General features: G+C 38.5%; 1 long non-coding RNA gene across 6 annotated transcripts in view; it reads right to left on the bottom strand.

Moving 5' to 3' along the window:
• The window catches only part of LOC140621525 (uncharacterized), a 461,525-nt gene that overhangs the window by 66,337 nt on the left and 382,996 nt on the right, over positions 1-12,192 (bottom strand). For 2 of the 6 annotated variants that reach the window (XR_012021261.1, XR_012021266.1), the window contains one exon: positions 2,127-2,764. The exons of the other annotated variants lie outside the window; for them this stretch is intronic. This is a non-coding gene — a long non-coding RNA (uncharacterized lncRNA). Of the gene's footprint in view, positions 1-2,126; positions 2,765-12,192 lie in introns of those variants that run through there. 6 annotated transcript variants of the gene reach the window in all.

Here is a 12,192-nt window from a genome sequence, read left to right as displayed (position 1 = left end):
AATAATAGATTTTTAATTACTGCTTATTTTTTCCTCGGGATTTGGGAGGATTGTTTCATTTTATGTCTACTTTCTGAAGAAATAACACACGCAATTTATTTTTCAAGAATTTATGAACACTTTCGAGAACCTGTTTCTTATGTTGGTTTCAGGGTCTCTCCAGCTACCAAGGCCTTAAGGAATAGGGAATGCAAATAGTCATTCAAAAGAGAGCTTCTGGGCAGCCTGGGTGGCTCAAGGGTTTAGCGCTGCCTTAAGCTCAGGGCATGATCCTGGAGACCCGGGATCAAGTCCCAGATTGGGCTCCCTGCATGGAGGGAGGGAGCCTCTCTCTCTCTCTCTCTCTCTCTCTCTCTGTCTCCCATGAATAAATAAATAAATAAATAATCTTAAAAGAGAGAGAGAGCTGCTTTTCAAAAATCTCACACAGTTGGCTACCAGATTATTTTCCTAACCCCTTTATGCCCTCAACTGCAATGCTTTTAAAAATGTATTTTTTTCATAAATTAAACTGATACTTAGAAATTCGGGGGGAAAGATTTTTTGCCCTAATCTTTGGGAATATGAACAAATGTCTTAGAAATGCCACCTAAGTTAATCAATTAAAAGGTAGCACCAACGTAAAATATACTGACTTTGTTGGAAAAAGATGTATTCCTTCATATGATTTTTTTTATTCACTCAGTTGTTTATCTTCAGTAGGTATTTTTTGGTTAGTATCATAATAGCTGCTAGACTCAGAGAGGAGCAGGTTATCTGAATTGACCCAGATTAATCAGATTAGATTGGAGACGCTCTTCTATCCCTAAGACTCAGCCTGAAATTTCAATCAAGATTTATTTCTTCGTAGTCCAAAAGTTGTTTGGGGCTTTTAGGCTCCACTTAAAAGAACCCACTCTCTCTTTGTACCTGTCTGGATCGTTTTTTTCTTGCAGCAAAGAGAATGCATTCCTTTCAGAGTATGAAAAAAATATATGCATTGTTGCTAGGTAGGCTAATTCTTTAAGCTGTTATCAACTAATGTCTTGATAGAGATGAACTGACAGCTGGTTGAGAACTTTATAGGTACCTTTCAAGGCATAAGTGAGATGGAAATAGGAGAAAGATGTAGAGAGGAAGGCGAAGAGCAAAGACATATTTCCCCCTCATTCCAAATACTGTCTCAGAGACATCTGTTTAAGAATGGCAGATTGCACAGATGCATTTTCTTATGCTGCCTTCAGGAATCTAACCAAAATGACAGTACAGAAATTTAAAATAAAAAAAGGTAAAAGCCATAATCCCACAAGGATAAAGAGAGCAGTAGATGTGACAAGAGCAGACAGGTCAAAAAAAAAAAAAAATCTAGAAGTAGAAAAAGAGAGAGATGAATGATGAGCATTTAGGTGGCTGGAGAAAGCTGAAGGTTACCTGCCTTCCCAGAAAGCAAATCTGTTGGCCCCACAGAACTATAAAGAGGCTGAGGAACTGGATGTGGTTTTGAGATGGGTATCAAAACAGGAGGGATGGTTAAGATTCCCTATAAGAAGCAGTTTGGACAATGATCCTTCCCTACTCAATGCCCCAGAATTGAGCACACTCTTGCAAAGAGGGGTGCACACTGGGTTGAGAATAGTGGGGGTCATGTTCTCACCATACTCTATCCCCACACCTGGACAAGAAAAAAGGACCAGGAGGGGCAGTGTGAGTTTCTTTTACACCATCCCATGGTATACTAATGAAATACTGAGGGCAGTACTTGGATTTAAACAGACATCTCTCTTGGGAAGCTGTGGCATGTAACTCAAGTGAGCATATAATTAAAAAATCATTTCTATTTAGCTTTGAATTGCATTATAAAAATTGCAGCTTTTTAATTTTTTACACATTTTCTTAATTATGTTTTGCTTTGTGTAATATTAAAATTAGTTTTAATTCCCCATTCACTGGCAGAGTGAGAGGAGGAGAGGTAGGCCAAAAGCAGAGTGGGTGTTTAAAAATGTAGTAACCACAAAAATGGATACCTGGTAAACCCATTCTTGCATAATAGGTCAATTAAGTTAAATTTGTACCGGATCTCTAAGACTAATAAAATTCCAGCCATTTTAAGAATCAGTAGCAATCAGTAATGATTCCAGGAATCAAGATGATCATTCAGGGTATATTTATTCCAAATGAATAAAAGGCAGATGACTTGAATCTACAGCAAAATAGTCACAAAATTAAATGTAAGGAATGACATCATCTAAACAGATTTCGTCTCCCAGAATAGTGGCAAAACTCAAGTATAGTCAGCAATGTACACAAGATGCTTTATCCCCAGTCTTGTTACTTGATAGATGAAAGATGCCCAACCCTACACGTTAAAGTTGCATGTTAAAAAACAAAACAAAACAAAACCAAAAAGGCAGGCCACAAAACTTTTACATAATTAGCAGTAATGGTTATTAATCCCAAGTGAATTTTTCGTCTGATCTTGTGCACTACTGAATATAGTTGGTCATCTACATATTTCCATAAGGTATATTCACACAAAGATTTTTTCAATGTATGATACCACAAAATATTTTTTATCCCAAACCAGCCTGTGTCCAAAGAGAAATCACATCTCCCTCTCTTATGTTCTCTTTCATTTTCTTTTCTTTTTCCCTTTTTCATTTCTTGTTAGTTAGCGAGATATTCATACTACCATGGAAATAGATAAGTCTTCCATAACACAGTGTTGCACCATACATCCTCTCTCAGAGATCTTCCTTTCAAAGATGATTCTTTAAGTTATATGTAACTATAGGAAGAATAAAATATTTTATGAAGCAAATGGAATGAAATTTTTCAAATAAAACAAAGTTAATACACTTTTCTTGACATCATCTTAATGTTCAATAGGTCAATGATTTAGAGTGCAATCATTATTTCTTCATTGCATATTCTCAGGGTTAAAGGAAAGACATTTTTTCTTATGAGACAGGAAAGTAAATGAAGAACTATTGAAGATAATAATGTATTCACTAGGCTTGAAGGTCATGTGTTTCTAAATGCCCCAATGTGCCACACCTCTGAGCCCATATTCATCCTACTGGAGACTTAATAATATTCTAATTATATCTATGAGTTTTCCATGATACTTTTCTTAAGGATTTTTAAAAGATTTACTTATTTATTTTAAAGAGAGAGAGAGCATGCACAAGGTGGGGGAGGGGCTGAGGAAGAGAGAGAGAGAGAGAGAGAGAGAATCCTCAAGCAGACTCTCCAGTGAGTGAGGAGCCTGAGGTTGGCCTCACTCCCAGGACTCTGAGATCATGACCTGAGCTGAAATCAAGAGTCAAACACTCAACCAACTGAGCTACCTAGGCGCCCCTTCCATGATTCTTTCTAAATACGCTGTCTTTCCTGTGGGATTGGCCTCTGCTACATGGCATAAGATTGCCACTTTGCCAGGCTCAGCCATCCTGGACTGATAATGAAGAAATTACAACATAGAAAATAAGCATCAGTGTCTGCTGTGTATTCATGCCCATTCCCAGAGTCCAATAGCATTCTTTTTTTTTTAAGATTTTATTTATTTATTCATGAGAGACAGAGAGAGAGAGAGAGAGAGAGAGAGAGAGAGAGGCAGAGACACAGGCAGAGGGAGAAGCAGGCTCCATGCAGGAAGCCCAATGTGGGACTCGATCCCAGGACTCCAGGATCACGCCCTGGGCCGAAGGCAGGTGCTAAACCGCTGAGCACCATAGGGATCCCTCCAATAGCATTCCTAACTGCTGGCCACACTCAACAAGGAAGTGCCAACTCACATATCTAACAAAGTGTCTGGACTATCATCATACCTCTGGGTATAGTCCCTCAGGTCCCAAAACTCCAACTGAAAGAACACTCTCCTTCTAACCCTACTGTGGACTTGGCCTTTTTGTCACAGTTCTCCGTTTTTCCTAATTGATTATCTAGAAACTAGTTTTCTTGGTTGATTAACTCAAGGAGAGACATTCCACACACACACACACACACACACACACACACACACACACACTCCTCACAAAGATCTAGAGCCTTTTCCTCCGGCCCCCATAGGAAAATCATATCCGAAAACAGTAGCCCTGCATGAAGTCATTTCTCAGCATCTAGGTCAATAAGTCTTAGACCACCCCATTGCTAAGAAATCAAAGGTCCACAAAAATGTTCACAACAAAAACAAATACCCTTCCTTTTCTGGTTTCTTTCCAGTTCTTTCAAGTTTAAAATTATGTCTGTATCTCTTTCCTGAAGTCCTCTTCATCTGAGATTCTCATTCCAGAAAACAGCTGCTCAAGCAAGAATACATGCAATCTCAAAGAATAAATTATAGTATACAAGCAGCCTACATTATAAATATATTCATAAAGCAGAAACACATCTCTCAAAGAAGCAACAAAATCTGTAGAGACATAGCTTTGCCAAAAACTTATGCACAACAGTTAAAATTACCAAAGAGACTACATAGTTTCTCAGTTTATAACATCTGCAGTCATGTTTACATACTGAGGAAAAAAGCCAAAGAGGAAAGAGATGCTAAAATGCAGAATAAGAGATACGCACAGGAAAAAAAAAATTCTCTTAGGAGGACTATAATTAGGGAATTGAACGAGATGGAAGTCAGAACACAAGTGGATGAAATACAATTGGAAAGAAGGTAAAGCTGGTTGAGGTTTGGGAATAGAAGTCTGGGAAAAGAATCCAACCCGAAATGGAAACTTCTAACATATTCCAGGGAATAGATAGGATACAACAGCAGATTCATTTCCATTTCACAATTAACTCTTAGTAAATAAGCCTCTTTACCCTCTTGAGTTTGAACTCACTTCATAAAAGAGAATTATCACTGCATTCCTGTTTATTTGTCACATTAAGACATAGAAATAGCAAATGCTTGGCCATGGTGAAAATGAAGATGGCAAACTTGCGTTTGGGTATATAATATCTTGTCCACGATCAAGAAGAAATATATAAGAGAAACTTTGTACGCTTGCTGGATAATTAGAGCAGAGACACTAATTGCAGGAGACAGAAGGTAAGATTCTTTCCTTGTTACTTTGGATGTTTCATACTGAGGGGGGTTAATCATTAGGTCTATGATATTGAACATGGATTGCATCAGATATGATCAAGGAGATTCCAGAATATCACCATGTTCATCATGTAGGAAAGACTACCTGCTCTCAGAAGTAGCACAAATTATGATGGAAAAAGAATAAGTTTTGAAGTTCTGTTATCTTAATAGTTTGGCTCCATTGTTTGTTACCTGTGAATAGATACGTCTATAAACTCCTTGAACAACACAGTAATAAAAGTGGTACCTCACAAGTTTGTCAGCTTTTCTCTCTCCCTCATCTTAGTGAGGCCGTACTGGCTGGAGTCACTGAGTCACTGAGAAGTGCAAGGACAACACCAGGGAACAGGATGATAAAAATGTCTGGAGAGTTTAGGTAGGATAACATAGCTTGTCAATGTGAGAATAAGTGCTTAGATACAAAGACACCTGGGTGGCTCAGTGGTTGAGCGTCTGCCTTCAGTTCAGGTCATGATCCCAGGGTCCCGGGATCAAGTCCTACATCAGGCTCCCCATGGGGAGTCTGTTCTCCCTCTGCCTGTGTCTCTGCCTTTCTTTCTGTGTCTCTCATGAATAAAAAAATAAAATCTAAAAAAAAAGGGGGGGCTTAGATACAGCCTGGGATCAGAAACCAGTCAGAAACTGAGGCAACACCATAGACTCTCCCAGATGGAGTCCCTCATGGCTCAGTTCTTATATATTATATCTGTATATATTCCATATACATTCTTCCACTGAATGTTTTCATCTGGGTCCTTGCCTTTAAATACCAACTTACTAGTTTCCTGGCATTGCCATAGCCTGATGGCTACCATAAACTAGGTGGCTTAAACCCACAGAAAGTTACAGTCTCACAATTCTGGAGGATAGAGATCCAAAACTAAGGCATCAATCAACAGGTGAAGTTCCCTTCTCCCCTGTACAGGAGAGCCCATTCCTGCCTCTTCTAGCTTCTGGTGGTTTGTTGGCAATCCTCGGCTTTCTTTGGTTTGTCGCTGCATCATTCCCATCTCAGCTTCCATCAACATCATGTGGCATTCCCCCAACGTATCTGTTATCTCTGTGTCTGTTCTCCACTCCCTATAAGGACACCCATCAGTCATATTATACTTAAGGCCCATCCTATTCCAGTATGACCTCATCTTACCTTGAATAATTACCTCTGCAGTGGCTACATTTCCAAAGAAGTTTACATTCTAAGGTACTAAGGGTTAGGACTTCAACATATCTCTTTGGAAGGCACAATTCAATCCATAATAACATCCATATACTCATGATTCCCAAATTTATATCTTTAATATTGATCTTCAGTGATTTCCCAATTGCTTACTTAGCATCTCCACTTGGATATCTAAATAGGCATTTTGATATGTGTGAAACTTATCAGCTGTTCAACTCCTCCAAGCCTTTCCTTTATCAGCCTTCTTCATCTCAGTGTATGGGGATAACATCTGCCTCACCATTCAATTTAAAAATCCATGAGTCATCTGTTGTTCCTCCTTTACCCTCATCTCCTACATATATCCCATTAACATCTTTTTCTTATTCTTTAACCTCCATGATGGGAACAGATTCATCCATTTCTCTCATCTGTTCTGCCACCATAGAGCTCCAAATCAGCATAGAACATAAAAAATGGCCTCCAAATTTATATCCTTGCTTATATCATCATTACTCTATAGTCCATTCCCCGTGTGGCACATTTTTTTAAAGATAAATCAAATCACAACATTCCTTTTCTTGAAACTCTCAAGGTCTCCCTGCCATATTTAGAATGAATTTTGAACTTCTCACCATGGTCTACCAAAACTAATGAGGCTTGAGACCAACACCACCATCTCATACCACTAACCATCCCCTTCCTTCTGTTAGCTCAGCCGTGCTTGAAGTCCAGAAACTCTCTCATTCAAATTGTCCAGAATTCAAAATGAGATGCTCATGAGAGTAGGGAGCAAGGAGTGGGGGAGGAGAGAGAGAAGGAAAACATAGCAACTGCCATTTCATGGTTGCAAGGAGATGTAGAGTGCACCTACTTTTTAATATCCTCTTTCATCCAATCCTTCTTGTTTCACTCCTCCTTCCCACTGCTGCTTTCCAGTCTACCTGATAACCTCCAAGCTCTGGCATTTGGGTTACTATTTGCAGATACTCCAGTTGAGGTGTCTTTTCTCTTTGCTAGGTCAGGTGCTTTTATAATTAATGTTCTAGCTTCCAAAATTCAAAGCAATATCTTCCATAGATGTCTTCTCTCTCATTCTGTTTGACTTTATGAGTTGATACACTTTTAATGCTTAATTTTTCCTTAAAGAAGTTTGGGAGTGAGTGTAGATACATGCATGTGATCAATCTACCTGATTAATGGGAAACATCCCCACCATTTACTGGATTTCTCTAGTCCAACTCTTCCATTAGAGGTAGCAGAGAACCCCTGGATTTGGAGCAAAGCAAGCATGATGTCACCCATATAAGAACAATGAATGGAGTGATAGATTAGAGTCATATTTCTCAACTACAGCAGTATTGACATTTGGGGCTGGATAACTGTGTAGTGGGGAGCCATCTTGGACACTCACTGTAGGAAGCTTAGCAGCATCTCTGGTCACTGCTCACCCTCCTAGTCATGAGAAACAAAATATCTCCAGGTATTATTAGATTTCTCCTGGAGGAGTGGAGGGGGAGAGCTTTCTCCTGATTGAGAACCACTGATTTAGAGAAAAATTAGAGCACTGTTAGCAGGGTAAGAAAGAGAGAGTGACAAACAAGAAAAATCTTCTACTCCTTGATTTAATCAACAAAAAGCTGACTTGGAAGACCTAGCAGCAAGATATTTCCTCATATTTTTCAACCTATCAAAAGGAGATAAACTTCTAATTATAAAATAAATGAGTCACAGGGGTATATTATTGTACAGTCTGTGCAACATACAGGGTGACTATAATTAATAATAATGTGTTGTATATTGAAAATTGTTAAGAGAGTAGATCTTAAAAGTTCTCATCACAAGAAAAACCTTTTTTTGTAATTATGTATGATGATGGATGTCACTAAGCACAGTGGTGATCGTTTTGCAATGTCTGCGAATATCGAATCATTGTGTCATACACCAGAAGCTAATACAATGTTATATGTCAATTATACCTCAATAAAAATGTTATTTTGACTCTTAATTATCATATTGTCTTAGGAAAAAGATCTCAAACCCCAGGAAAAATAGGAATGGAAAGTGCCTAGGTGGCTCTGAGGAACTCAGCAGTAGAATCCTTCAATATTCACACAAATGTTTCACTATTTAGAGCATTCAGCATCTCTGTAGCACAAACTGTTTCTTTTCTACCAACCTTCCAATATATGTCATATATAAATTTATATTTATCACATATTCTTTTAATTATATTTATTTCCCACCCTCAGTATGTCAGAGACCACTGGAGGCATTGCACATATGGCAGTGTATGTGATACTCAGAGCCCCTACCTTCATGGTGCTTATATTCATGCCAGGCAACTGATAGTAAATAGTAAACTGATCAATAAAAAATTTAATTCAGTGGTGATAAATGCTACATGGAAGATAAGAGAGCATAATGTGTTAGAAATGAATGGCAGTGGGAGAAAAAGCAGAGATGGCAAGATTAGAATGGTAAGTTGGGGAAGACTCTCAAAAGAGATGACATCTCATTCCAAATTCAAAAGACAATTACAGGAGATAATTAAAGATTTCCTGTATGAAGACCTAGAAAGATAATCTAGAAGCAAACAGTCAGTGCCATATGAATGTGTGTGTAGGGACACCTGGGTGGCTCAGCAGTTGAGCGCCTCCCTTTGGCCCAGGGTGTGATCCTGGAGTCCCGGGATCAAGTCCCACATCAGGTTCCCTGCATGGAGCTTGCTCCTCTCTCTGCCTCTGTCTCTGCCTCTCTCTCTCTGTGGCTCCTTGAATAAATAAATAAAACCTTTAAAAAAAGAATGTGTGTATATATGTGTATGTGTGTGCATTGCATGTGCTGTGACCTGAATGTCTGTGTCCCCCCAATATTCATATGTTAAAATCCTAACCCCCAAAAGGCAATGGTATTAGGAGGAGGGGCTTTGGGGAGGTGATAGAGTCATGAGGATGGAACCTTCATGAATGGGATTAATTTTCTAACAAAAGAGATCCCACAGAGCTCCCCAGCCCCTTCCATGATGTGAGGACACAGTAAAAAGACAGCCAGCTGGGAAGCACGTTCTCACCAGACACTGAATCTGTCAGCATCTCTCTTGGACTTCCTAGCCTCCAGAACATGAGAAATAAATTTCTATTGTTAATAAACCACCCAGTCTATGGTAGTTTTTTGCAGCAGCCAAAGCAGATGAAGACCATATGCATACATATATACAGTTAAATTAGCTACTTCCTCCCTTCTGTTCATTTATAGTAGCCCCTCCCTCATTGACATAGACCAGCAAATGGTCATCAGAGTTGCCTGCTCTCTCCTCTTATCACCTCCTCCATCTTCAGCTCCCACTATTACCTGCCTCCTTATTATGGTATTTCCTAATTTGAAATCATCTGATGGGCTGAATTTATCTTTTTGTTCCAAGTAATGCCATAAACTGCTTGCCAGTCCAGGGATTTACTTGTAGATCAGATACCCTTTCCTTAATTTCATCAAGTTTATGACCAAAAAAGATCAGTTAGCATCCAAATACCTACCTGCAGTTCCCCAAGAGCAGGAATGCAGTCAAGTCAGTTTCTCTTTAAAGAGCCTGTGGGTAAGCAAGCTTCCTGACTGACATATCTCCTGAAATCACCAGCTGAACCACCCTTTGCTGTGTACCCAAGGTCATTCTACCCTTCAGCTATGCTATCATTCATGCTCCATTTTTAATTTATCATCTGGAGAAATCCTTGGAAGATATCAGGAAAATCGTCCTGGCAGGAGCAGAGGTTAAAAGCAAATAGATAAGTATATGTCTTCCTCACAACAGTGCAAGATTGAAACTGATTTTCCTTGGACGCTGAAATGAACATATATTTTTTTTTTTTATTTCTCAGTTCACATTCTCTGGTGTGAATCATAAACTCATGTATTAAATCAAAAATTGTTGCACAGCTATTTGAGCCAAACTATGGTTCACAAACAGAATAGATACAATTTCTACCTTTAAGAGTTGACATTGTAGTGGGGACATGCAGTGGCTATTTACCACACCTCTGTGATTGCCCAGAACTCTTTGAGTATCCTTCTAGTGTTTTTCAAATTTTCCACATAAGCTGGTCTGGCTCCCCAAAGAAGATGGCAAAAACTCAACATCCCAGCCTCTCTTGCAATTAAGCACAAAGATATGAGAGTGTGCCCATCTGGTCAAGTACGTTGTTTAGACACAAAATACAAAAGAAGGTACCATGATGATGAAGGCACCTATTTTTTTGTGAGGGTGGCATGGCTTTGCAAAGTCATTCAGGACAGAGAGGGATGATTCATAGAGATTCTTATAATAGCATTTATTGTCCAAGATGTGGAGTCCTCAGTTAAGCCACCTTATGGTCTAGTTTGCCATTTCCTAGATTTGTACCATTCAATATGGCAGCTAATACCCAGATGTCTCTATTGGGTTCTCAGAATGTGGCTCATATAACTGATGAACTAAATTTTAAAATTAATTTAGGGGATCCCTGGGTGTCTCAGTGGTTTAGCGCCGCCTTCAGCCCGGGGTGTGATCCTGGAGTCCCGGGATCGAGTCCCACGTTGGAGTCCCTGCATGGAGCCTGCTTCTCCCTCTGCCTGTGTCTCTGCCTCTCTCTCTCTCTCTCTCTCTGTATCTCTCATGAATAAATAAGTAAAATCTTTAAAATAATAATAATAATTTAATTAAATTAATTTAAATTAGTCTTTTAAAATAGCTGCTTCACTTAGTTATCAGAAGACTTTTAAGTATATTTGGAACAACTTTGGTATGTGTACATATTTTTCAACTATAAATTTTATGAAACCAAAATCTAGCAGATTTTCTGATGGAAATTTAGCAACCAAATTGAAATGAAGCTGTTAATAAAATACAGGATTTTAAGGGCTTCAAAAAAAATGTAAAATATCCCATTCATACTATAATTAATGATTCGTTATACATTAATACTGTGCATTGATGACATATTATAATAATATTTTGGGTTGATCAAGGTTAATAATGTATATCTTTAAATTAATTTCACCTCTTTCATTTTACTTTCTTAAATTTTCAATTACATATGTGGCTCATGTTATGTTTTTATTGGACAGCAATTTCCTAGATCAATGGTTCTCAAATTTTAATATGCATGAGAATTACCTGGAAGGCGTGGTGTTTTAATTGATTATGACAAGAGGAGGTAAAGGAGAGAATCTGAAGAAGTGACCTTTCAGGAGAGGTCTGAAGGTGAAGATTTGGGAAGAGGACTGCTACAAAGAGACAGAACAGCATCAAGTGGGATCTGAGGCAAGAAAATGATTGATATTTCTAACAAGCTCCTAGAGGCCCTTGTGTCCAGATCATAGTACAGAAAGACACTGCAACATGGCAAGAAATCAGAAAGGCACATGGGAACCAAATTGTGCATGGCTCTGTAGGTCTTGGTGAGGAGTCTGAATTTTATTCAATGTGCAAAGGAAACACTTGAAAGAATTTCAATCAGGTTCTGATAACATTTCTAAAAGACTCCTCAAGCCAATACTTGGAACACGGGTTGAATATGGGCAAATTGGGAATGGACAGAACACGAAGAAGGCTATTGCAGCGATAAAGGGAGGGCTAACTTAAATATGCTAAAACAATCTAATGGAATTCTAAGCAGCTACTGACAATAATGATTATGAAGATTGTCCAAATACCAAAAATGTTCAGAATTCAAGGTTAACTGGCACAGGCGCAGAACATAAAGTTGAGTAGACACTATGCTTTGACTATGTGATGTTATGTATGTATACAAAGACTAAATGAGAATACAGCCCACTTACTTCAAAAAGAAAAAACTAGTAGGAACATGGATGATACTTTTCCTTTTCCAAAAAATAATTTAATGGAATATTACTTTAGAACAACATAAATTGGGAAACTATCTTTAGTTACTTGAAAGATTTCTCTTGCCTATCCTCTTAGTAAAGTGAGATC

This window comes from Canis lupus, chromosome 30, assembly GCF_048164855.1.
Source record: "Canis lupus baileyi chromosome 30, mCanLup2.hap1, whole genome shotgun sequence".
Lineage (NCBI taxonomy): Eukaryota > Metazoa > Chordata > Mammalia > Carnivora > Canidae > Canis > Canis lupus.
Note: the sequence above shows the minus strand (reverse complement) of the source record. Positions and strands in the feature narration are given on the sequence as shown.